We start from the raw sequence: 24239 nt of genomic DNA on the forward strand, positions 1-24239 counted from the left end.
ATTCAAGGAAAGAGGAAGATGAAATACACAAAAGGCTCAAAAGCTGCTGAAGTCCTCAAGTTCCTCTGAAAAGAGGATTCACCATGAGTTTTCTTTCCCTTTATACTTCCTCTCCCAAAGAAGATGCAGAAGGTCAGGTCTGTCATCAATCCATAAGTAAAAGTGCCTGATTTCATGGAGAAGGAAGCCCTGGTGAGCAGGGTATGAGCCTCAATGGACCATGGTAAAGCCCAGACTACTTCCTTCCAGCACATACTGCAAAGAATCTCCTCTTTCCTCTCGAACTTTCCCTAAGAGTATGTTGCTAAAGGACATGAAATGACTCACAACCACTTAGTGTCTGAACAAAACCCCCTCACTTTATTCTCTGACTCCAGTATTTATAGATTCTCGACAATGACCAGGGATTGGATAATTAAGTTACCACCTTCCCAATCACACTGGTCATGAGAAATGTCCATCAAAAGACATTTCTTAGAAGGAATGTGATAAACAACTTATGATTATAGGACTTCCATGGGAAAGTAAATAAAATTATGAAAACATAATCAGAAGGCTTAATTTTCAGGGTGACAAAAGTGGAGGTCTTTAGGACTATGACAAATGCCACTGCCCATATCCATCATAATTCAGTCTAAGAATCATCTAATCATGCAAACATAGAGCAAGGGTAGGAAGGGATCTCTGGAGGTCATTAATCTAACCTCTCTCTCAGAGGACTAATGAAGTCATGTTGCTCAGGGCTGCATACTCTCCTGTCCTGAACACCTTTGAGGATGACAGACAGACTCCTTGAGCAGCTTATCCCAGTCTTTCGCTACCATTATGGTAGAAATTCTCCTACAATGAATAAAAACTTGCCATGTCCCAGCTTGTGCCTCTTACTGCTCATCCCATCACTGCATACCTCTGTCGCCCTGAGAATTAAGCCTTCTGATCTTGTTTTTCGTAGTTGTAGCTACTTTCTCAGGAAAATAATTGTAAACATAGATGTTTATGCATTCCTTCTAAGAAACATCTTTTGATGGACGTTTTGTATGATCAGTGTGCTTGGGAAGGTGGTAACTTAATTATCCAATCCCTGGTCATTGTCAAGAATCTATAAATACTGGAGTCAGGAAATAAAGTCACGTGTTTTTGTTCTAACACTGAAAGTAGTAGTGTGAATCAATTTGTGTCCTTTAGTGACATACCTCCAAGAAGAGTTGTGCTCCCATCTTCTCCATACCTTCCAATACAGAGAGCAGCAAGGTCTCCTCTGAGCCCCCTCCTCTTGGAAATACAGCTTCTATCAGGGAGCGTGTGACTACGTTTTTCTGTGAATAAAAGCATGATTTCTATATTCTGTCTATAGTTTGTCCTCAATAGCTATTCTGCACTACTTTGAAAAAAGTTAAAATCTTATTATAGCCATAGGCTACCTTTTAAAGCTTTTTAAAAAATGTTCTTTCTATTGCTTGTTCATTTCAGGCTGATTTCTTAATGTTTCTGCTTAGGTGAGCAATGACAATAGCAAATACATTATTGATTTTTCAGAATGGTGGTGGAAATACAAAATATGAGAAAGAGTAATAATTTTTGGTTGAACATAATATTTTACTAAATTGAAAAAAAACACTTTTATCGGTAATCAGGAGAAGCATTAAAAGACCCAAAAAGATAAAGGAAGAAAAGAAACAGTGGTCAATCTCATGCAGCCCTATGTTGAAATCTTTCTTTGAGAAGATGTCATCCTAGAATACTTCAATATTTTCCAACTTTTTAAAACAAAATTTCAACTGTATTTGAAAAAAATGTATGTTTATGCCTCAACCTGCCTTCCATTTTTTCAGTCAATAAATCATTTGCCTGGAAGACATCAGTCAACTACATTCACAACCTTTCACAAAGCTCATGTGCCAACATCAGCACATGGGTACATGGCTTTTGGTCTCTGGAACTTTCTTTAGAGTCCTTTTTGGCCCTTGACATGTCTGCTTTTGAATTTCATGGCAAAAAGACACCTCAGAGCTTAAGAAAATTAGAAATACTGAAAATGGGAATTACTTTAAAAGTAGAGGTGCAATCGTAGTGAGTATTTGTAAAGAATTCCTACAGCGTTCTTGGCATCTGGCTGGCAATTTCATATAATCAGATTTCTCCTTTAGTTCCTGTTATGTTAATTGATTGGTTTGTAGTTCTGAAAAATTGCAGCTCACACTCTGTTCAGCTTCCAGGTTCAGGCTCATTGTTTTAAAAACTGCACCGTGCAATATGGAAAGCTGGGCTTTTTAATGCAGGTTTTAACAACTGCAGTTAAATTATTTGGGTGGGGGGAAAGACATATCCAAGGATAACACCTGTTTTGATGCAATTAAAGGCTTACAGCAGTATATGGATAGAATACTTCTAGAAAACCTTGCTTTGTAGAGTTTAAAATTATTACAGGGCCAAAGGGGTTGCAAGTAGTTAGTCCCAGGAAAATAGATTGGTAATGGTGGAAACAGATTGATTTCAACTATTGCCCAGGTGTAATGGAAGGTGTGTGATGGTGGCATTTAAAGACATAGAAGAGCAGTTAGAGAGACAGGTGCTGCTTATGCTGAAACTTGCCTGTTGTGTACACAAACTGAAGTAAAACTGCTGGTGCAATGCGGTGCCTTTAAAACAGGATCAGTAAAGTTATTTTATTTTAAAAAATGATAAAAAGCATCATAGGTTCATTGGTTCCTCTGTCCTATCCTGCATTGGTGCCTCATAGCAACTGTCTTTGTGAAAGCCATAAATTCAGAATAAATCAAATACAACACAAGTCTCCCCAAAGCAAACTAAGCTTCCCATTTATTTCTTTGCCAAGTTCTCTCCTGCAGCAAACAAGTGCAGTTCTTAAATCTTTACAACTCAGCCTGATGTTTTCCTAGAGAACATGAAAAGAAAATGTAGGTCCCTGCTTGCAGTGAGACTTTTCCCCCTTGTCTACTGGGCTGGTTTGGCATTCACCCTGGGTCTGGCTTAAAGCACAATATTTGAGTGCCCCAGGCTTGGGTATTGTGCATCCTATTTCTCTGCTCTTCCCACACTCCAGAATGGCCATGTTCTTTCTGCTTCCAAGCTCCAGTCCAGGTGGACAGGGCAGAACTTGGAGCCCCGTGTTGGGAGGAGATTCAAAGCAAGGGAAGGGGGAAAAGGGAATATGGTGTGGGAAGCTAGTGTGGGAGAAGGGAAGTTGCTGTCTGTGCTCCAGGGTAAGAGAGGTGCTGGTGCATCAGGGAGCGTTTCTGCTGCCAAGGCTGCAGGAGCTGGGGTGCTTGAGGTCTGGACTGCAGAGTGCAGACCCCTTTTGTCAAAAGCTTTGAGAAATCATGCAAAAATACCCATGCAGTTTCTGCCCTCCCTAGTGTCCAAGTCTGCAGCCAGGCACTACTTACTGTTTACTACTCACTGTTTATTCACACAGAGAACCACACTAGAAGTTGTTTACAGAATTAGTCTTCAAAGTTAATTCAAGAACTTTACAAAACCACTAACACCACCAGCTCTTAATACTGTAATGAAGTACTGCATAAATGTGAAGTTTTTGGATAATACACTATCAACAGAGTATGCTAAAAAAAAACCAACTAACAAAAAAGACAAAGCCCTCCAGAAAACGAGGGCTAACACCATTTGGATTTGCTCCAACCACACATGAAAGGTGTCTAATATTTGTATTGGACCCAACCTCTGCAAAAAGTCTGTTGTATTAATTGATAGTGAAGATGCAAAGTGGAAAAAGCACATGCTGAGAGCTACCCTCTCCTCAGTTTAATTTTAGATAATTTTGTGTTTCACTTGCTCTGAGCTTAGCTGTTCAGTTGGCTTTGTTATATCCAGTTGTTTTAGCACTGAGAAAAGGCAAGATTAAGATATTGTCTCTCCAATTAGAAAAATCCTGCGTGGAAAAATATGTAAAGGCTCTGATGTTAGGTGGGTTGGAGGGGGTCACTGACTAGATTAAGACAGAATGAACTAAATTTATCTGTGATAATACTGTGTTGGTTTTGTTGGAGTTAGGTCAGGGATTGTTTTGCCCCAGTATGTGTTGTTTCCTCCCTTCTTTAATGAATTAGAGGGATCTGTCAGGGTTTAATCCAATTACTGATGACACTGGAGAAAAGAACAGCAGAAGTGGGCTGGATAGAAGAAATGTATTAACACAGAAAAAAATCTCATCTTTCCCCAGATCAGTGAGCAGAGAACAAATCCTGGGAATTGTCAAGTGCCTCTTCTTTTGGTTGTTCAAGTAATTTGGGGTTAATTGGTCCACTTGTAATCATTTAGCTGATAAAAACACAGTAAATAAAGAACTTCTGGTTGCAGTTCTTAACATGAATTGAAAACAACTTTTTTCTTTTGATCCAGTTTTCATGGGGCTTAAAACTTAATGATAGCAAATACAGTTTGTGTTAAAAGAGGTGTCCATTATGAGCTGTTTGCAAGATTCCCATGGAATAAAAAGAGCTATCCAGATTCGCTAGCAAATTTGCTTAAAAGTGTTTCAAAAGGGATTGTTTAAAGGGAGAAATACTTTTAATATGGTTAACTTGTTCATTCTGTTGAGATGAACCATTTGTAGTTACTTTTTTATTTCCAATTGTTTTCATCCTATTTGCAAGTCTAACATATGCATATAATGTTAAGTGAGTGGTATGTAAACAACTTGCTGCCCTGGTGTATTTAGGATTTTGCTTGGCTTTGTATGTGGGTTTTCTGGTGGGACTGATGGTTTGTGTTTCTACTTCTTGCTTAGGTTCAGGCAGCTATAAGAATGAAAAGTTTGAGCAGTTGCAGAAATATGCATTCAAATATTTGAATGCATTATTTAATATTTGAATATTTCAAATATTAAATAAATATCCATTCAAAATGCAAGTGTGTGTGACTTTCCCGTATTTCTTTCCCTTGTGGAAATATCCTGAGTCAAGAGGTGCACAAATGCTGACAAAAAATGAGAGCTCTGATGTTTGTCAATGCTGCTGGGGTTCACGTAGCTTTGCTCACTCCAGTCCCCTCAAACAGCCTTCCTGTTCCCTGCATGGTTTAAACAGGGATTTATCCCCTAATAGGGCTGTTTCCAACAGCTGTAATTGCTTAAGATATGCAGATCCCTTATGCCCAAGATCCACTTGAACACCCTTTGATGCCAGTGGCTCTCATGGGGACATGAAGCGACGAAAAAAGTGAATCCCAAGTCAGGTCTGGGGAAGGTGTTTCGCCTTCCTGTCACGGGCAATGGTCTGACTGTCATGTCTAGAATTCACTGCTGTGACTTTTGGCAGTTTCAATTTAATTTGTAGGCGATAATGAGGCTGGTACAAGGCTGTGGAAGAGGTCTTTTTGTGGTTGTGCTGCCTCTTTCAGACAGCTGGTAAAAAATGCATTTTGTATTTATGACTGATGTCTGTTCTGTTACTATATTTAAAGTCTAATAGACTTTTAGATATACTGCCTTAGCCAGCAGGATTTAACTTCATTAGTTTTGAAACAGGAGAGAAATGTTAGCCACTGTGCAGTCTTTGATTATGCTCTGGGGAATTTCCTAGGGTTAAATTAACCACAGGGGAACTCTACTCTTGTTCTTTGAATGCCTGTGAAACATATTGAGAAATATGGGGGAAAAAATAATTATAATTTTGAAATGTAAAAACTATAAAGTTCATCTTACATATAATCCCTAGTGCACAGTAAGTTCTGTATACTTGGTATACTTGAAGCGTTTATGTTAACTATACCATTTATTTTTTGTTTTGCTTTGTCTTTATAAAAAGTCACACCACCAGCAATAGGGTCTGACTGTAAAGGGGCATTCAGAAAACTACCATTTCACCAGACTCAGTTTAAATTCAGGAGGGAGGTAATTTATCCACTAAATGTCCTGCCTTATCCACAGCATCACTGGAGAATTACTCTCCAGAATCACTTTCATCTCCCAGCTGCTGACAATTTAGCAGTGCTTCTTGCCTTTAATTAATCTCTTTGAATCTACACGTATAAGGTCACTGTCAATGACTTTGTCAGAATGAGCAGAAATTTTTTCCAAAAAATGCATGGAGATGAATTTTGGGAGATGTAGGGTCATTGCAATCAAAAGTCTTTTTTGACAGTTTTTTTTTATTTTATACTTGGAAATATGAATGGAAAGTTTGTTTACAATTTCATGTATCAACAAAGATTTCCGTAATTTCATTTCTGAAAATGAAAATTATCCAGTTTTGGTTTTCTTTTCATATGGTGATTTTTTTTAATCTCCCCATTCCACTAATTTCAATGGAAAATTTAGGGTGGTAGACAGAAGTAAGGAACTAACACATCTAAAGGTGAAGAAATCTCCTTTATATCCTCACAGAAGCGTTTGCAAAAAAAAAAAAAATCATAAAAAATCCTGTGAGCTTGTTTTCTTCCATTCAGCCTTCCTAAAAATATTTCCCTATTTTGGACTGAAAAATGTGTTGAAGAAAATATGGAAATCCGTCCTTTCAAAATTAGTGTTTTTGCATTGCCAAACCCAACCTAATTTTTAAATCAACATGAACTTTCTAAGCAATGCAAAAGAAACAGAATTTCACTGTTCAAAAATACTGTCAAATTAAATTAGACTGGTAAAAATTTTCCTTTGTTTTCTCCATTTTCTTAAAGAGGACTTTTCTGAAAGTCGAATTTCTGTCCAACAGGTACAGAGCCTGAGGAGGACCTGGATTCTGCATGAGACCACAAAAGAAACAGGGGAAAATGTATTTCTTCTCAAATTGCATATACTATCTAATGCAGAAATATCTACTTGATCCCTAGACTGCTCCTTTTTTATTTTTTTGTTCTTTGTTATAGAGACACTTGTTACAATTTTTACTACCTTTTTTCTTGTCTGATCTTCTGCTAAAATTTGAAGGAGACAGTCCAACAGTCTTCTCACAAAACATATAAAACCACAACCCTTAAAACCAGATCTGTGTGTACATCCTGTGGAAGAAACATGGTGTGTGCTTGGACTCTCTACAACAGATGGATGCAGACTCTGCTGGCAAAACCAGGACATGTCTCACACGGCAATATCTAGCAAAAGGAAAATCTCAGCATGGATGACTGACCTATTCTCTGCCAGTCCTGGGGGACATTGTTCTGTAACAATGCAGATGAATGCCAGTCAGGTGCAGAGAGAGCATGGGTCTAAAGATTTCTAATCTGTGCTGTTTGAGCATGTTGGGCTAGTTGCATGCCTCCTTCATTTAGTTATCATTCTGTATTTTTGCAGTGTCTCTAATTTCTTGTGCTCTTTTTGGACAGAATTCACATTGCACTTAGCTTTTACCTAATGTTTATCCATTTATGGCTGCCAAAAAGATGCTATTTCACCATTTCCCAGACTACAGGATATATAGAAGTTGGCTGCCATTTTCTCCTGTTGGGGTAATAGGAGATGCTTCTGGCAGTCTTCATCCACACCTACACTCCTATTTCAGTACAATGTCTCTTCAGCAGCATGCAGGCTTCAGACTAGACTTGGCAGTCCTCTTTTCTGAGAAAAGGCAAACCACAATACCAAATGAGAAAAAAAGAGGACAGCAATACATTTTTCAAGAGTAATTTGGATGGTCTGGGGTAGTTTATGACTTCGTTGTCATTATTTCAACCTCACACGTACCTGTAAGGTAGGACATACAATATTGCTTCTATTCTAGAGATGGAAAAACAATTAGTTGATTTAATTCTGGCCTAAAGAAGAATGATTCTACACTTGAGCTTCAAACCAGAACTTCATTATTCCTGGCTTAATAAGGAGTCTGTAACTCTAGCTCAAGTAACATACCTTTCCCTACAGTGTCCCTGCACAAAGAATAAAAAATTATCAGAAAAAATGTAGTCCTTGACCTGGAAGCCAGAAACTTCTTAGAGAAAATCTGCAAAAGATGGGAATTTGTTATGTAATTGGTTTTCGAAACAAGAATAGACCTAATTTACTCTACATTCAGTTAAAAACCCAGTGAAAAGATAGGGAAGAAAATCTTTCAGCAGGGCTCATTTTGAAAGATAGATATAATAGGTGGAAGAGAGCAGAAAAATAGGATAAACCACAGGACAGAATGAAGATGTGTGTGAATGTGATGCATTGTAACATAAAATGATCAATGAACTTGGGTTATGTTTGCTATTTAGAAATAAAGACACTGGAATACAGAGGCCAGAAGTGATGACTAAGGGATACAAAAGGTCAGCTGCAATACAAAGGTATGTGTGCAAGAAGGAAAATGGTCAGTATCAAGCTTTATCAGAGAGATCCTGGGATGAAATTAAAACAGTGTAGCAGAAAAGAACAGTGAAAGAAGAGACTGTGAAAAGAGTACCCACCATGCTAAAATAAATATTTCTATTTTAGATGCTGGAGAGCGATATGGTCATGTAATCTGCATATTGCCATCACAGTTGCTATAGCGAGTGTAATGTACTGTATTTTTTTACCACCAGGGAGACTGTTGCAACAGACAGGGAGCTACATTAGGAAGTTGTGCTTAACAAGTCATGTGTGATTTTACTGTCAAACTGCAAAGTGCCGTACTCCTATGGAAGAAGGCTGCAAGTACTTTCGAGGAGTAGATAAACACCACATGATGCAGCTTTCTGGGAAAAACAGAACCCTTTGAAGCATTTCCAGCAAAATCCTTGGAGAGGCAAAGCATATTTTCAGATGCATGATTCTAGGTTAAACAGCTATGTCCCCCACTTGTTTACAAAGCAGCTCGACAGCTGCTGTGAGCCACTGGCCCCCTTTGGACAGACAGGATACATTTGGATCTGTCACAGCGAGCCACAGTGTGCCTTCGCTGCATTACTCTGTGAAGATCTCATCTGAGATCTGCTGCTGGCAACACTAAAAGCTTCACCAGCTTTAAGAGCAGCAGATGATTAATTTCACTCTCACTGTAAGCTTCCTTGTTGCTTTTAACTCTGAAATTTGGGGAAACATTTTTAGTGATGGAATTTGTCCTGGGAAAGCTGCACCCTGCTTTATGCATGAGGAATAAAATATAAAAAGAAAGACAAGCAGCTGGCTGTTGGCAGAGAATGGACTCTTTAATAGAAGAGGAAAAAAAGACCTGAAGTCTGTTTGAACACAGAGATGCAGTGGCCAGTTTGAAATTAAAAAGTTTCATTAAAAGAGAAGAGCAAAGGTCGTGCTACATCTCTCCTTCAACATTTGGAAAATCAGTCTGAGTGATGCAGCTCCTGAGCTGTGTAGCCCAACCACAGCTCTTGAAAATGCTGCTGGAAACAAGCCCAAGCCAGGACGCCACATAAACACCAACAGGACAGCCTGTTTTGGAGAGTAGGGGCAGAGTTTTAAATTACACCTTGCAAATGAAGACACATACCTTACCATGTCCCTGCTCCTGTGTATGGGTCTAAAGGTGATTTGATAAGCTCAGTGCACCTCCCTACATCAGAGGGGCACTGCTGGTCCCAAAATAAGGACTGATTGGCAATTCCCCTTTTCTTGCCATAGCCATGCTGCTGCTGGGGAGCGAGAGGGAAGCAGGATAGTAGCAGCACAACTGGATGGGGTCACCTGCCTCCCACTGCACCTCTCAGCAGTGTGTACCTGCTGGCACAGCCTAAGGATGGATGTAAGGGAAAGGTCTGGGGCTGTCTTAATGTCCTGCTTGGTTTTCCTCCTAAATTGCTCACAATAAGTTCTTGTTATAAAATATTGCCTGTCCAGCAATATTTTTTCTGCATCCCCCTTACAAAGGCTACAGTGGTAGCCTTTACCCTATTTAGTATGTTATTTGATACCTTTAAGCCTATATAACATCCCAACGTAGGTAATGCTGCTTACCTCTGTGCAACTTATTCCTATGCTCTTCCTCAGCAATGTTTTCTCTTTGACCAAGGCAAAGGAAATTGGTAGAGATTATAAATCTCTCTCTCTTCTGAAGAGGGTGGCAGCAGACCCTCTGCCTCAGAAACCCACAAATCACAGGCGGCTGGTCCCTTGCAGTCAGCAGCAATATTGTTTCCTTTGCCCTCCTTACCAGAGGCTGGTCACAGCAAAAATTATTACTGATAGCATCTGACAGTTCTACATCATGCTTTGACATTAGCTTTTAGTTACTGGCTCCTTTTTAATAGCTGCTGGTGTGTTCAGTCTAATACCTGTGTGTCACCACAATCAGACAGACCTTAACGTGCGTTATGGAGGAGGACCTCAGCATCTTTCCAGCACTTTATTATAGTCCCAGTGAAGCTTTTTATCACAAATTCCTCATGAGTAGCTGTCCCTGCTCCACCACAGAAATCTTCCAAGTTGGCAGCACCAATGTCTGCTGCCATTAATCTTCTCCATGCTGTGGAGAGCAGGTGATTCATGGCAATTACCTGCTCTGATGCAGCAGAGATCTGGTGAGCTGGGTTGAATCATCACTGCTGGTATAAGTTTTGTCCCCAGGCTGCAGAATATGCCTCTGTACACTTTGTGTTTACTTTCCCCTGTGTTGGTTTTGCATTTAATTTTTGGTAGCGGGGGAACCATGAAAGTGGCTCCTGTGAGGAGCTGCTGGAAGCTTCCACCATGTCCAGCAGGGCCAATCCCTGCTGGCTCTGAAGATGGACATACTACTGGCCAAAACTACTGGGCCAATGAGAGAGGTTGGTAATGCCTCTGTGATGACACATTTAAGAATAAAAAAATGTCACACAGTATTTCTTCTAGTCAGAAAAGAGGAGGAGGTGAGAACATGTGAGAGAAACAACTTGGCAATGCCAAGGCCAGTGGAGGAGGGGGAGGAGGTGATCCAGGTGCCAGAGCCGAGACTCCCCTGCAGGCTGTGGTGAGACCATGGTGAAGCAGCTGTGCCCCTGCAGCCCATGGGGATCCATGGGGGATGCAGAGATCCACCCACAGCCCATGGGGATCCACAGGGGATCCATGGGGGATGCAGAGATCCAGCCACAGCCCATGGGGATCCACAGGGGATCCATGGGGGATGCAGAGATCCACCCACAGCCCGTGGGGATCCATGGGGGATGCAGAGATCCACCCACAGCCCATGGGGATCCATGGGGGATGCAGAGATCCACCCACAGCCCATGCTGGAGCAGGTGGATGCCTAGAGGAGGCTGTGATCCAGTGGAAAACCCAGTGGAGAGAGAGCCCTGCTTCCAGGCTGGAACAGCCTGTCCTTGGAGGACTGCATCCTGTGGAAGAGTGACCCACACTGCAGCAGTTTTGGGAGGACTGTCTGCCCATGAGAGGAATTCACATTGCAGCAGGTGAGATTTGGCTGCTGCTTGTGGGAATGGACCCATGCTGGAGAAGTTCACATAGAACTGTCTCCCATGGGAGGGACCCCACAGCCTCACAGGGGAAGGACTCCTCTCCCAAGGAGCCAAGGACTCCTTTCCCAGAACAGTGGAAGAAAACCTCAGTGATGAACTGACCAAAACCCCCACAACCTGTCTCCCTGCACTGCTGGCGGGAAGGAGGGAGGGGTTGGGGGGAAAAAAGTGCTTTAAGGTCTTATTTTAAGTCTCATTATCCTCCCCTGACTCTGTTAGTAATAAATATACTTTGTACCTTTAAGTTGAGCCTGTTTTGCCCTAGGAGTGCTTCTCCCAATCCTTAACTCATGAACCTTTCATTTAATTTTTTTCTCTCTGCCTAGCTGTGCCAGGAGAGGGTGAGCAAGTGACTCTCGTGGGGGCCTGGTGTTTGGCCAGCATCAAACCACCACAAGCATTATGCAGTTAAACAAAGGAAGGGAATATGCATTTTAATCAGTGTAAAAGAGTGGTGGTGCACTGGTAAGTGAAAGGTTAAACACTTTGACACAAAGTTCAGAATTAAAAACTGTAATCAAACATCTTTGCAAGTTTTGTGAAAGCAATATATTCCCACGAAGGCTATAAAATGCACATCTTTCATCTGTGATTTCCCAGACTAAGTTCTAGTTTTAATTTTATGTGTCATTCTCAGGTTTTACTCCTGATTTTTTTATTTTTTGAACTGACAGGGCCTTGAGTGGGACACAGGAAATGAAGGTTGTGCCAAGCTGAGATCAGCACTGAAGCCTTGAGCCAATTAAGGAGCAATTTTAATGGGCTCTATGTGAATCCTCCTAAGCCTGCCATGCCAGAAAGGATGATGCTCACAACACAGGGCTGAGCTGAACATTTAAAGCCTACAGAAATAAGAGCAGATTTTCAAGTCTTCATTATTAAGCAGCTTCCCTACTAGTTGTGTTGAAAGGGAAGTGTGCTCTGTAATAGGAAGACACAGAAGTGATTTCATCTGTTATGAAGATTCATATGGGTGCACAAGTGTGTGTGTGCAGGTATGTGTTACAGCATTGGAACAGTTTATATCCACTGGGAATTAAGCTGACTTCTACATTTCTCTTTCTTTGCTGCTGCTTTTCTTTATTTAATGTCAGCAAGGAAAATGGAAAGTAAGATGAATCTTGTGATTAGGCTTGTGTATAGAGGAAAGGAAGTGAATTTAGGAGGGAATATGTGTATACAGCAGGCTGAGTGCATGCACCCATTTAGAGAAAAGCTGCAGGAGGAAGTGAGACCAGCTGCTCGAGAAGGAGGGGCAGAGGAGAGGCACTGGGGAACCTACACATGGAGAGGTTTGGGGAGAGTGGCAAGTGGCCCAAGGCTCTGCAGAGGTGGGTCTATCCTGCCCTGCTGCCCCTCTTTGTTTTTATGTGAGAAATCACAGCAGTGAATAGCAACTCAGCAGTAATACTGAAGTGGGACATGCTTATTTGGGAATAAAGAATGGCTTTTTCTTGCTTAGCTTGAGTTGTTTTCAAAGCAGCCTAAGTTAAGCTGGAAAAATGTGGTCGTTCTGGAATGCAAATCTGTGAGTGCCTTATAGGAATATAAATATAGCATCTTATCTTGCACTGTTATATACTCCCACACAGACAAGCCCGGAGGCAAGTGGAAAAAATGAAGGCTGGGCTATTCATGATACCCCTGGCATCAACTCCAGTCACATGTGGGCATGTGGGCAGCTGGAGCTGACATATGCTAATAGAGATTAACATATGTGTGTGGAGCTTGGCCACACAGAGCTGCAGCACAAAGAGCCTGGTCCAAGGGACCTTTACCAGTGCATCCTTTGGCCACTGAGTTTTCTGTTAAATGCTGTGTGTGATCCATGCACACAATGTATGAGCTGGACTTCAGTGACCCTTGTGAGTTCCTTTCAGCTCAGGATATTCTATATTTCTATGAATATGTAGCAAACCTGGTTCCACCTTTAACATGCAGCCATGGTTTTCCTCGGTGATGCCTTGAAAGCCCAGGTTTGGTACAGCCTACTAAGAGCAGATAAATTCAGAGCATAAAGGAGATTTTGGGCTACATTTCTTCCCACTGATTGACTCCTGTGAGAGGACCACACGTGCCCTCCCAGCTAGAGGAATGATGGCTTCCAGCAACCTCACTGCTTTGGCCTGTTGTGGTGTTTGAGGCAGCCCAAAGTAGCTGGGAAATGGTGCTCTCAGATGCAATTCTATTTTTTGAACACTTCACTCTTTTAGCTGTGTAGGGCCATCCCCAACCTGAAGCCCTGTCATAATCTGGTGGCACGCTGGGGCTTGTTTACAAGATAAACTAACAGCTGCTTTCCTCTCATCTGCTGCTCCTGCTTCAAACTTGAAATAGGAATTATCGGTGTGTGTCACAACCAGGAGAGTCAAAGCCTCCTTGGAGATGCCCTTTGGGCCTCTCTTTCTGCTACCTTGCAAACATATTTCTATTTTCAGAGATGGCAACCCAGCACCTAATCTTCCACAGGCACATGTATTGCTCCCAGGGAGGAATGTTAGGAATGAAGGAACTGATTTTTTTTTTTTAACCCTCCCTCCATGGGTTAGCCCACTTCTGCTTATCAGCCTACCTCAGCACTTGGTGTTTGAAATCTGGATCAGAATTTTTCAGCTTTCAGGTCCTGTGCATAGTTTTTCAGCAATGGCCTCATTTGCTTTCAAAGCAGCTGAGTGAAAATGCATCCATTTTGGGTTTTTTGCATCTGTAGGCAGAAATATAAGAGGAGCGGTCTTACTATTTTTTTCTGAACTGATGTTTAGTGACTGTATTAAAAGGCCACACACAAGCTCCTCTCTTATTTGCATATCAATACTTAGCCTATTAGAAGCCAATGGAGTGAGGGTCTTGCAGTACATACCCTCTCACAGCGTGACTCTCAGACTTCCCATGACATCCTTTCTTCAGCTTTCATGTCAGTGAATATTATATTGTGATGCCTTGAAGCCAGGATAAACCAGGGCCGTTAAATGTTCAGATGTATGCTCAATCTGTGAAGCTCGCAGCTGCTCCTCTCTTTTGATAATGCTAGTAAGCAAAATTAGTAAATAAAATAAATGCTTAAGGTTCATTTACTGCACACCCCAATACATGAATGAGAATAGAATTGAGGACATCAAAGAAAAATAAAAAACAGGCTAGTAATAACTTGTTCCCCTTAGGCCTACTGCTTAACCTAAATGTAGTGTTAAAGGGATAAATGGGTGAACTGAATTATTATACATAGTTAAAAGCCAGGAATGAGATTCAAGATCACACCCCTGTGTTAACAAAATCAGCATTATCTCCATAAGACAAAAAACAGTAAATATTTAGCTGAGAAAATATGTCCTGTTTATATATTCACTAATTTTCCATGTTCAGGTAAATAATAAAATCCTGAAGTGGCCCATGGGGCTGAAGCAAGGTGACCCTCCCTTCCCTCCCACTCCCCCAACCCTCGATTGTTTTGGTGCCCTGAGAAGGGGCACATCTGCCACGGCTGCTTGTATCTGAAATGAGGTTGGAAGGCTCACTGGGAAATGAAGTTTTCAAAGAGATCTGAAGGTCAGAGAAGAAACCAAACACAGGTGTGAATCTCTCCATGAAGTGAATGGTAGAAGGATGGGGATGAGGTGATTGGAAGACACCGTCAGCTCATCATCAGGTGGCCACAACTGATGAAGAAGAGAACAGGAAGGAGGAAGGTGTTCAGGGGAGTTCAGGGAGGATGAGACCACCTACTTTGTCTGAGGGAGGGGATGTGAGGGGCTGGATGGGGATTCCCAGCACAAATACCACATTTGGATGGAGAAGGAAAGTGACTCCTTCAGAGCTGCACCATTACTGAAAGCTCTTGGCCACCTTTTCTGTCTCTGCAGGTGGATGAAGGGAATTCTGTAATTCTGTTTTATGAGCATACACTGCTAAATCATACTGGATTAAAATGTTTGAAGATGTATATCCCAGAGGTTCTGTTCTTGAAAGAATATTCCTGAAGGAGGCTCACAGAGTTGGACTAATGTGGTAACCCCAAATGATAGTGACCGAGGAAATTGCCAAAGGAAAAATACTTGTGGGATGATCCTGTGGCACAGGTGTGGAAACAAATGTCCTAAAGAGGAATGCACTGAGAAGCTCCTGGCGAGGATGTGTGACACTCGGAGCTGTAATGCTGAACTGCAGCTGCTGCCTTCACAGCCATGAGTACGCCCGTTAGAGAAGCTCCCAGAAGACTTCAGAAAATAAAGGTACTACTGCTCCAAGCACTGGCCTGTCCCATGGCAGAAAACTTTATTCCAGAGAACTGAGATTAAGCACAGGAATTACTTTGACCTAGAAGAAAAGAGCTACTTTCTGTGAGAGGAACATGCTGAAGAATGAGATAGATTAATTACTGGATCTGATACCACTAGAATGCTGATTGGAAAAGGCTGCATTTCTCTCTCTTAGCTTCTGTTGCTTAAGTAAGATATGACTCATGGCCCTGCAAAATATTCACCTCTATTCACCCACGATCTCTTTACTATAAAGTTAATTAATTAAAAAACCACCTCGTGGTAGGAGTATCAATGGCAGAATAATGGATTGCCTTGGGAAAGGTGATCAGATAAGCTGGAGTCTTAAAAAGGTCAGGTGATGCAATAATATGAAAAATAGGATCAAGAAAGAGACACTTATATTTAGGAATATGTTTTCTTATAAAAAGGGACTGATTGTATCAAAAAACTGCTTACTACACAGAAAATGGAGCAAGAAAACACAGTACTATTCAGCTTAATACTGGAGTTGAAGACTGTGTTCTAAAAAAATAAAAATACCACCTGGATTTAAAAGTTAATGCATCAAATTTTTCTCATCTACAAGTATGTGTTTGGGTTTTTTGTGTCTCCAGAGTTTGAATGTACCACTCTAGTGTTAACACTAACTCTTAATCTGATTTTATGTATGCTTAACTTTACACTCTATGAGTTCTCATTAAAACTCAAAATGTATAAATTTAAACACATGCTTAGCTCTTTACAGAATAATGGTTGCATATTGTGAAATGCATAAGATATATAATACATCTGAATTAAAATTACAACAGAAATCCCAGCTGGATTTTCCTGGTCACTTTTGTTATTTTAATACAGCTTTAAAGACTGTGCTACATGTTAAAATATTAGTTGGAATTTTAAAACAGAACCATGCCTGAAAAAAATACCTTTGACATACGCAAGTAATTTTCCTATTGTGAATTTAGGCATGAGTAACTTAGAGTTGTATGAAATGTATGTGAGAATATATCCCAAAATTTCCCAAAACTTACTGATAAGCATCAGGAATGCTCAGTGTGTGGCATTTCAGATGCTCCTCAACTTTGTCCTGGCAAGTAAGTAACAACATTCATCAGACTTTTTAAAAAACACCAGTCACTGATATTCCAGTAAATCTCATAATTCTAATGAGCTTTTGTGCCAGTGAAATCATCCCCTGTATTGCCAGTGGAAATAGAACCACAGAGATGTGAACATCCTTGAAGCAAAACAAATTAGAGGGAATGCACACGGCTAATTTCCAATATATACTCACCACCCCTAAATTAGAACCAGAGGAAGATGTCCCACCCTGGATCCAAACAGAGGACCAACAGACATGGACACTGTGGCTATAGGAGATATTTCAGAGCAGGACATAAGAAATCTCGTAAACAATTATCTTAATGATCTACTTCTAGGGAAAATACAGTTTTCATATCTGTCTGTGCAGCCATTGCCCTGCACCATGGGAATGTCAGTCTCTTAATTTTTCTGTTTTATGTAATATCAGTATGGATATTTCCATTCATCAGTGACATGCATAACTCTATTCTAATCCTGCCATGCTGTTGACCTCAGTGATGAGAATCTCATTTAAGGCAATGTCATATTATATTCCTCCTTTTCCTTGTTTGAATGTGCTAGCAGCCTGAGTGATGGGGAGTGGCTTCTGGTGGCTGCATTCAGATTTGATATGCTGATAGCAAATAAAGAGTAAGATAAAATAACAGACCTTTGACACACCTACTCTACATCTGTACGTGTCATTTAAACTAGTTTTGAATCCCCTTTGGCAAATCCCCAGAAGGACATGGGAGGAAAGATAGATGCTGAAGTGCAGTTTTAGAGAGGACCTGCCCTCCTGGCATAGAAAACTCCAGAACTCTCAAATCTGGCTTCAAGAATTAAATCATTCAGTGGGGAAAAAAAGGAGACTGAAGATGGAAAAAAATGAAAACAAAACACTGGTTGGTCTTTGGATCAAAGGAAAATTAATACTAAATAATTAAAAATTAAGAGTGTTTGGGGAATATTGCTTTTGTGCAATACCCCTTGGCTATAAAGACAGAATTAGAAAGATTTCATGGAATTTCAAGCCAGAAGGGGCCATTAAGATCAGTTGCTCAGACTTCCACTCTGCTGTTAAGGATGTTGATGCAGCCAGCTTTGCTGCGAGGCATCCCTGGAGGGATGGCAGACAGAATGCTGAACCGGCGGCCTTGGCCACACTCTGGAGGCTGGAGGTGAGCAGGCAAGGGCTCCCTCCCACCATGTGCGCAGACCCTGCTTGGACACCTCTCTCCATGTGAGCATTTACCCTTCTCCCACAGCTGCTCTCTCAGCTGCCACAACCTTCTCCCATCTGCCCTAAGCTGTTACTCACCCCCCTTGCCCACCTAGACAAAAAGTCAGAAACTTTTGCTTCACAAAGCTTCCCCAAAAACCCACACCTGTTGGCTGCTGCTTGCTCTTTTGAAAAGCAAGGACAACCTCTGTGCTGTCAGGGGTGGGAGGCAGGTGGGGGAAGGCTGCTCCATGGCAGCACAGATGGAAAAGACACCTTCTTCTCACTTGTTTTGCTTTACTATGATTTGTCTCATCTTCTAAACATGCACAAATCAGGAAAGGACTTGTAGTACAATTGTACATTTTGCCTGTGTAGTCTGTCAAGACCTAATCAGAGCTGTGATTTGGTCTTCAGGAATCACTGGTGGGACCTCTAGGGCTTCCCGTGCCTTGTCCCAGATGTGTGCTTCTGCTGCCTGTGCTCTTGAAGCACCACCTGCCATGGAAAGGGCTAAGGATTTCAGTGTTTTTTCAGCTCATCGTAATGTTTTGCACATTTCTCTCACCAGTGCAGTGAAGATTTTGACAAAAGAACCACATTTTTATATGTAGCAATAACAGATTTTTTTCTTCTATTTTACAACACATGCTAACAGCTGTTTACAAAGTAGTGATGGTGGAATGCAGTCCAGTGGGTATACTGACTATTCATTTATCCAGAGGGATTACACTGTAGTGAACAGCATTTGGACTTCAATTTAGTATGCATCCAGCCGAATTATGCGATTAGCTGATATGCAATAAACCAGAACAGAAACACATGCAGTCAAATGGTGCTAGATAAAAAGCATAAAATTCTTATACAGGGCCCTATAATACTGTACAGGTAAATTAAAAATACACAATTACAAGAAATTTGGCTATCTTTCCATACAGCCATAGTTGGTCTGCTGTGTACATATATCTGTAACTATATGTGCAGAGCTGCACTGATTTCAGTTTCTTTATATTACTCATTAAATAATTTTATTTTGTTGTTTTATTTGAAATATACCACACTTCAAATGCTGGCACAAAACAATGTTTTTATGTCACTTAAAAGAGGATATAAGGCTTAAAAGGCAGCTTTTATTAAAAAAAAGCTTCAGAGAAAACTCTCCCAGCAGAAACTTCATGGTGATTTTTAAGAACAGAAAGAAAGACAGTTTTCAGAGACTGTTAGGAATTTTCACAGTTATGGGGTACCTCTCTCCAGACCCTCTGTCAGTGCTGTCTCTCCCCTGGATGGAGGGCAGGGGGACCGGGAGAGAGCCCACCTCCTTCTCCTGTCCTGCCACAAGGGAGCAGAGTGGAAAGAGCCCTAAGCAGAATTTTTGTCTCCAATCACCTCTAGCAGGCTGCTGAGCTCAGAGAAGAGAGCAAATAGAGGAGGGAATCAAGTTGAGAGGTTTTTTTGTCCCACTGGAAGCTCCTGACTGTGGATTTCATTCTTTGTACCCTTGTGAGACTGACCACGGTCCTTACCTTCAGCCTGCTCATGAGAAACCAAAGGATTGGCAGCTCTGTCCTGCAGACCACAATACCTGGGGAATTGTCACATCCTGTGTATAAACACGGATAAAATGAAGTTGTAACTGAACTAACTGTGCACCCCAAATTGAGGGTTGCTGCTTAATCCATCTGTGCATGTCCATCCTGACTGCACACAGGAGTAAGATCACTTCCATCCCTCTCCATCCAAGAGGGATCATGTTGTTGCCTTTTCAGCTTTACCACTTTGTTTTATATTAAAGTGATCAGAGCCCTGGCAAAGCTCAGAAGGAAAGAAGCCTTTCCTTGTTTTCTCGTTTTATAGGACACAAAGCATTGACCAGATTAAAGAAACAGTGAACAGGCACTGGCATGGTGATTGCCATTCATCCTCTGTGTCGTGTGAGGCCAGAGCCTTACGGGAAATACCATGTACAGAGGTAATTAAAACTATATGGATGTATATGCCTAGCTAAGCCAAATCATGGCTGTAAGCAATTTTTCCAAAATTGTACAACTGGAAAGTTCTTAGCCTTAACATGAGGTTCAAATTATGCAGGGACAATCCTTGTGATCCCAAGTGTGTGAACAAACAGACTTAGGTAAAAAAGTGTAATTTGTATCAACTATGAAACTGAAAAGATGTAAAAATAATAATTAAAAACACTATAACGCAACTAATATATTTACAGTTATTGTAATCAGATTGCTGAATAGCTTTCACTTTTTGAAGTGCTCTCCTTTCTCACAGATGAAAATAAGCTAGCAGGTCTCCATCTCTACCTTTCAACAGCTTAAAAAATTGTAGGCTTTATATTAAAAAAAGTAATTCTTTCAAATATTTCTCTAGTTTGTTTTTAACTTGGATTGTGAATTTGCACCAATCCTTCAGAACAGCTGGAGGTCTGTTGTCCATTCTGTATATACTTGCATGTAATCATTTTCCATATTTGCATTTTATGGAAAATTTGATAGATTAAAAAAAGTATTTTTGTATATTTTCAATATAGAAATGTGAAGAAAAGGAGAGAAAAAATGTCTATGAATTACATTATATTCTAAAACCATGTTTCCAAAAGCATTTATCTGAATTCAAGCTGTGGCTTAATAACTGTAGCTGTATCAACACTGTATCAGTTTACCATAGGAGGAAAATATATGAAATGAGACATAACCTACTAAGGTCACTTCAGGGGCTATCACCGAGCGGAAAATGAATGCTAATATTTTCAGATTTAACATGGGCAAGCCAGTCAGAATCAATAGTTTGGGGCTGAATTCTGAAATGCCCTCAGTGAAAGCAATGCAAGGGGGATGGTCAGTGAGATGGAATTATTAAAAGATAGGGTGGAGCCAAGCTCAGCCATATGGTGAATGCCATAACCGGGGCAGACCTGTCATGGGCAAGCAAGCTGGGAAAGCAGGCGAAAAGAAATTGTCCTGAAAGAACAACATGCATCCCGCCATGAAAAAATGAGGGCAGAGGGCTGTGGGCAACGCGTTGGCCAGTGACTGACACTTGCACTGATGAAAGACAACACTGGAAGTTGAGCCCCGGCTATGCAAAGTTGATTAGGGTAGATGGGACCCCTCATCATGCCTTAAAAAATCATCACAGCTCAAAACACTCACTTCCAATATGCCTAATAAAAACCTCGGTCGTTCATGCAAGTTGGATGAGTAACATATCTATCAGCAAAATAGCTGCATAACTGGGTGCATCAGACACAGCCCTTCATAACATCCAAACCCCAGAGTCTTTTCTACCAACAAAAGATGTGAGGGTCTTGCTGCAAGTATGATAGAAGCCTGAGACTTACTGCAGATGTTCTTCATTTTTCCTCAGTTGTGTATTTTCATGAAAAAGACTATACGTTAAAAAGCATAAACATGTTTCCATTTTGATAAGTAGTATAATAAACAGAGCCATTAACTAGATATTTAATTAACTATCAAAATTTCATTTCAGTCCTCAAATACTTTGTTAGTTGGATGACTCTCATTGGATAAATAACCCTAGTAACATTTACTTCAGGTGCTTTCTGAACTGAGCTGTCCTGCTCTACCTGCCCCAGTGCTTCCCCAGTTCGCACTGGCTCACTCTACCACTCTCTGGATCACCTACTGGTCACTGAAGTGGACCGAAATTGCTGGATATGCCTCAGCTGGTGCTGACTCCTGTTTCTTGAGTCCATGTGGTAAGTGCTGCTTGTCTAGTGCTGGTCCTGTGATCTTTGCAGCAGTCCATGGTATGATATGGCTGATGCATTTGTATTATCTGCATCTTTTTTCCAATAATGAGATTTGCATGAGGTTTTAAAAATTCAAAAGTAACTTGTGTCAAATCTTGGTACTTCCATGTGCCTCTGAAAAGACAAACTTGCTCTGTGCTAGGAAGACATTGAGTAAAATGCCGTTTTGGTTCTGATCAGATGAGTGTATCTCTGCATATAGAGTATAGAAATTAGAAGAAAAATCAGTCAATTAAGCCCAGGAACACAGGTCCTTGTTGTTATGTAACATATTTTCACTGTACTCATGGGCTGTCTTCCACCTAGTTCACACTATAGCTACTGACCCCATGCATGTGCATGTACTTTTCTTATATGCACCGTATAAATCCACTACACATTCTCACACCTATAGTCACTGAGGTTTGTTTATCAGGTTTCTGCTTAGACATGGTACAGGTCAAGTTGTCATGTTCATACAAAGCAAATTATATGTAACTAGCACTCTTCTTTGGTATTTGAGCAAACCAGCACAGAATAGGTTTCACTTATATATAATAAATTCTCTTCTGCACAAGGATTGTGATTTGGATTATATCCAAAAATAGATCCAGAAATGGTTCCTGGCCACAATAGCTCCTAAACCACATCCAGAACCTGTTTGAAAGAATTCTTACTGGCTTGGGCCAGAGTTCTGCTGGGGACAATTTAATTGCACAGCTGATGAAACACTATAGTTGGAAAAAGTCCCAGGCATTATTTAGTTTCCTGGTATGGGTATAATTAGCCTGACCAGACACTGACCTATGAAAAAATACAGTTTTAAAAATAAAATCTCAGGGAAAGAGAAATTCTGCTTAATTCTGCTTTTTTTTATTTTATTTTGCACCCTTATCTCTTTGCGTATTGTTTGTAATTTTGTAAACATTCACTTAAATCAGTTTCTTTACAAATCCTAGAAATGCTCTTTTGCTCAAATAGGAACACTATTCACCCATCCCTTTTTATCTGATTTTCTAATCAGAAACCTTTACAAGGTTTTGCTTTAAAAATTAATTTCTCTCTTAGTTTTTCTAGAGAAAATATACTGCCTTTCAGGTGGGGAAACTTAAAGAAAGATTACATCTCTGCTAGGTTTTAATTTTTCTAGGAATAATCCATCCAGTACAGTTCAACATCTGTAAGTCTCAAGAGCAAGTTGTCATATTTCAGACAAGAACACAGAAGTGAAGGAATTTTCCAAGAAGCCAGATATAATTTTATGGCAGTGAATTGCTACCCTATGAACACTGAGGAATTGTGGCGTTCCACTTCTCATTATGTATGCCCACAAGAGAAATATTAAACTAGACTTTTCTTTGACTGTTGCCTTCGTTCTCTCTTTCTCTTGTACATACTTATAAAATAAAGATCAAACTTCCTTGAATTCTTTTTATCTGCTTTGAAGTCTAAGGAAAACTTTTTTGGAAATTCTATTTTCATCTCTGCGAATTTATTCTCTAATGCTTCTACCTTGTCAAATATGGACTGTGCTGTTCAAGGAGCAGTTAAGAAAGAAAAGCCCATCTTTGAATCTACATGCATGGACAATCATTCTCACAATTCATGAAAGCCCTCAGAAACGTGGAGCCACGATATACTCTTCTATTACCGTTTCTTTTGGAATATTCTGAGGCATGCCAGCTAGATTCTGTGGAGGGGAAAAAAACAGAGTCTTTTTTTCTTCTTTTTACCCAGTAGATCAGTTTGAGTATGTAAAAGAAGCACATTGTACAGCTTTGGACATCTTTATTTTAATAAAGAGAAAAAGAAAAATTATTTATTTATTTTTTTGTCAGAACTCAATTTCTGCCTAAAGAGTTGTTATGGGAGGACATATTGCATATTTAGGGTAAGAATATCCAAGCTGGAGCTATTGCTCAAAGGTGGGATGACAGACATTGCTCCCTTTCCCTGGGGAGGTGCAGGGGGTGTCGGGCAGGAGTTCCTTGGGTTAACAGAAGGAAGCCTGAATCTCTGACTATTTGTAGAAGTACAGAAGAGATACCATCTCCTGTAGGGGATGTTACCCTCTTCCAGTAGAGCAGACCACGTCAGGGCAGTCCTCAGGCAATGCCTTGATGAATCTATAAACCTCTAATTAGCAGCCATGCTCCATCTCCTGCCCTGGAGGGCTTAGTCCCACAGGCCCACCTGCAACTGAACCCTCCTACGCCATCCAGGGAGCTGCAGCCTGGCCCCTTGGGGCCACCCCTGGGCACCTCAGAATGGCCCTGTGACATGGGTCTGTGTCCCACTCTGAGATTCAGCCCCATCCTTGTGGCTGCTGCGGTAAATCCTCCTCCTCACTTCTGCCCACAAAACTAGCTTTATTTTTATGTTTTCCCAAGTACCTGAACCCACCTCGTCCTAGACAACATGGTGCTTCTCAGCCTGGCACCTACTGGTGGCCTGAAAGAAATCATCTAACCATCAAACCATCCTCCCATCTGTTTGTTGCTTTAGGGTAGCTGGGGCCTTTGAAGGAAAGTCAAGACAGGGGCAACCAGAACCTTGTTTCATTTGG

The 24239-nt window shown here is 40.8% G+C and overlaps 2 long non-coding RNA genes across 7 annotated transcripts in view; one reads left to right on the forward strand and one right to left on the reverse strand.

The window, feature by feature from the left end:
• Positions 1-8397, forward strand: part of LOC111924547 (uncharacterized) — a 64537-nt gene extending 56140 nt beyond the window's left edge. Inside the window, exon 4 of the long non-coding RNA XR_015284936.1 lies at positions 6690-8397. This is a non-coding gene — a long non-coding RNA (uncharacterized LOC111924547). The remainder of the gene's footprint in view (positions 1-6689) is intronic.
• The window catches only part of LOC111924548 (uncharacterized), a 68291-nt gene that overhangs the window by 39669 nt on the left and 4383 nt on the right, over positions 1-24239 (reverse strand). For all 6 annotated transcript variants that reach the window (XR_015284928.1, XR_015284929.1, XR_015284927.1 and 3 more), the window contains exons 2-3: positions 14207-14373; positions 13919-14050 (exon numbers count right to left, since the gene is read on the reverse strand). This is a non-coding gene — a long non-coding RNA (uncharacterized LOC111924548). The remainder of the gene's footprint in view (positions 1-13918; positions 14051-14206; positions 14374-24239) is intronic.

Source organism: Cyanistes caeruleus, chromosome 1 (assembly GCF_971803275.1).
Source record: "Cyanistes caeruleus chromosome 1, bCyaCae1.hap1.1, whole genome shotgun sequence".
NCBI classification, from domain to species: Eukaryota; Metazoa; Chordata; class Aves; order Passeriformes; family Paridae; genus Cyanistes; species Cyanistes caeruleus.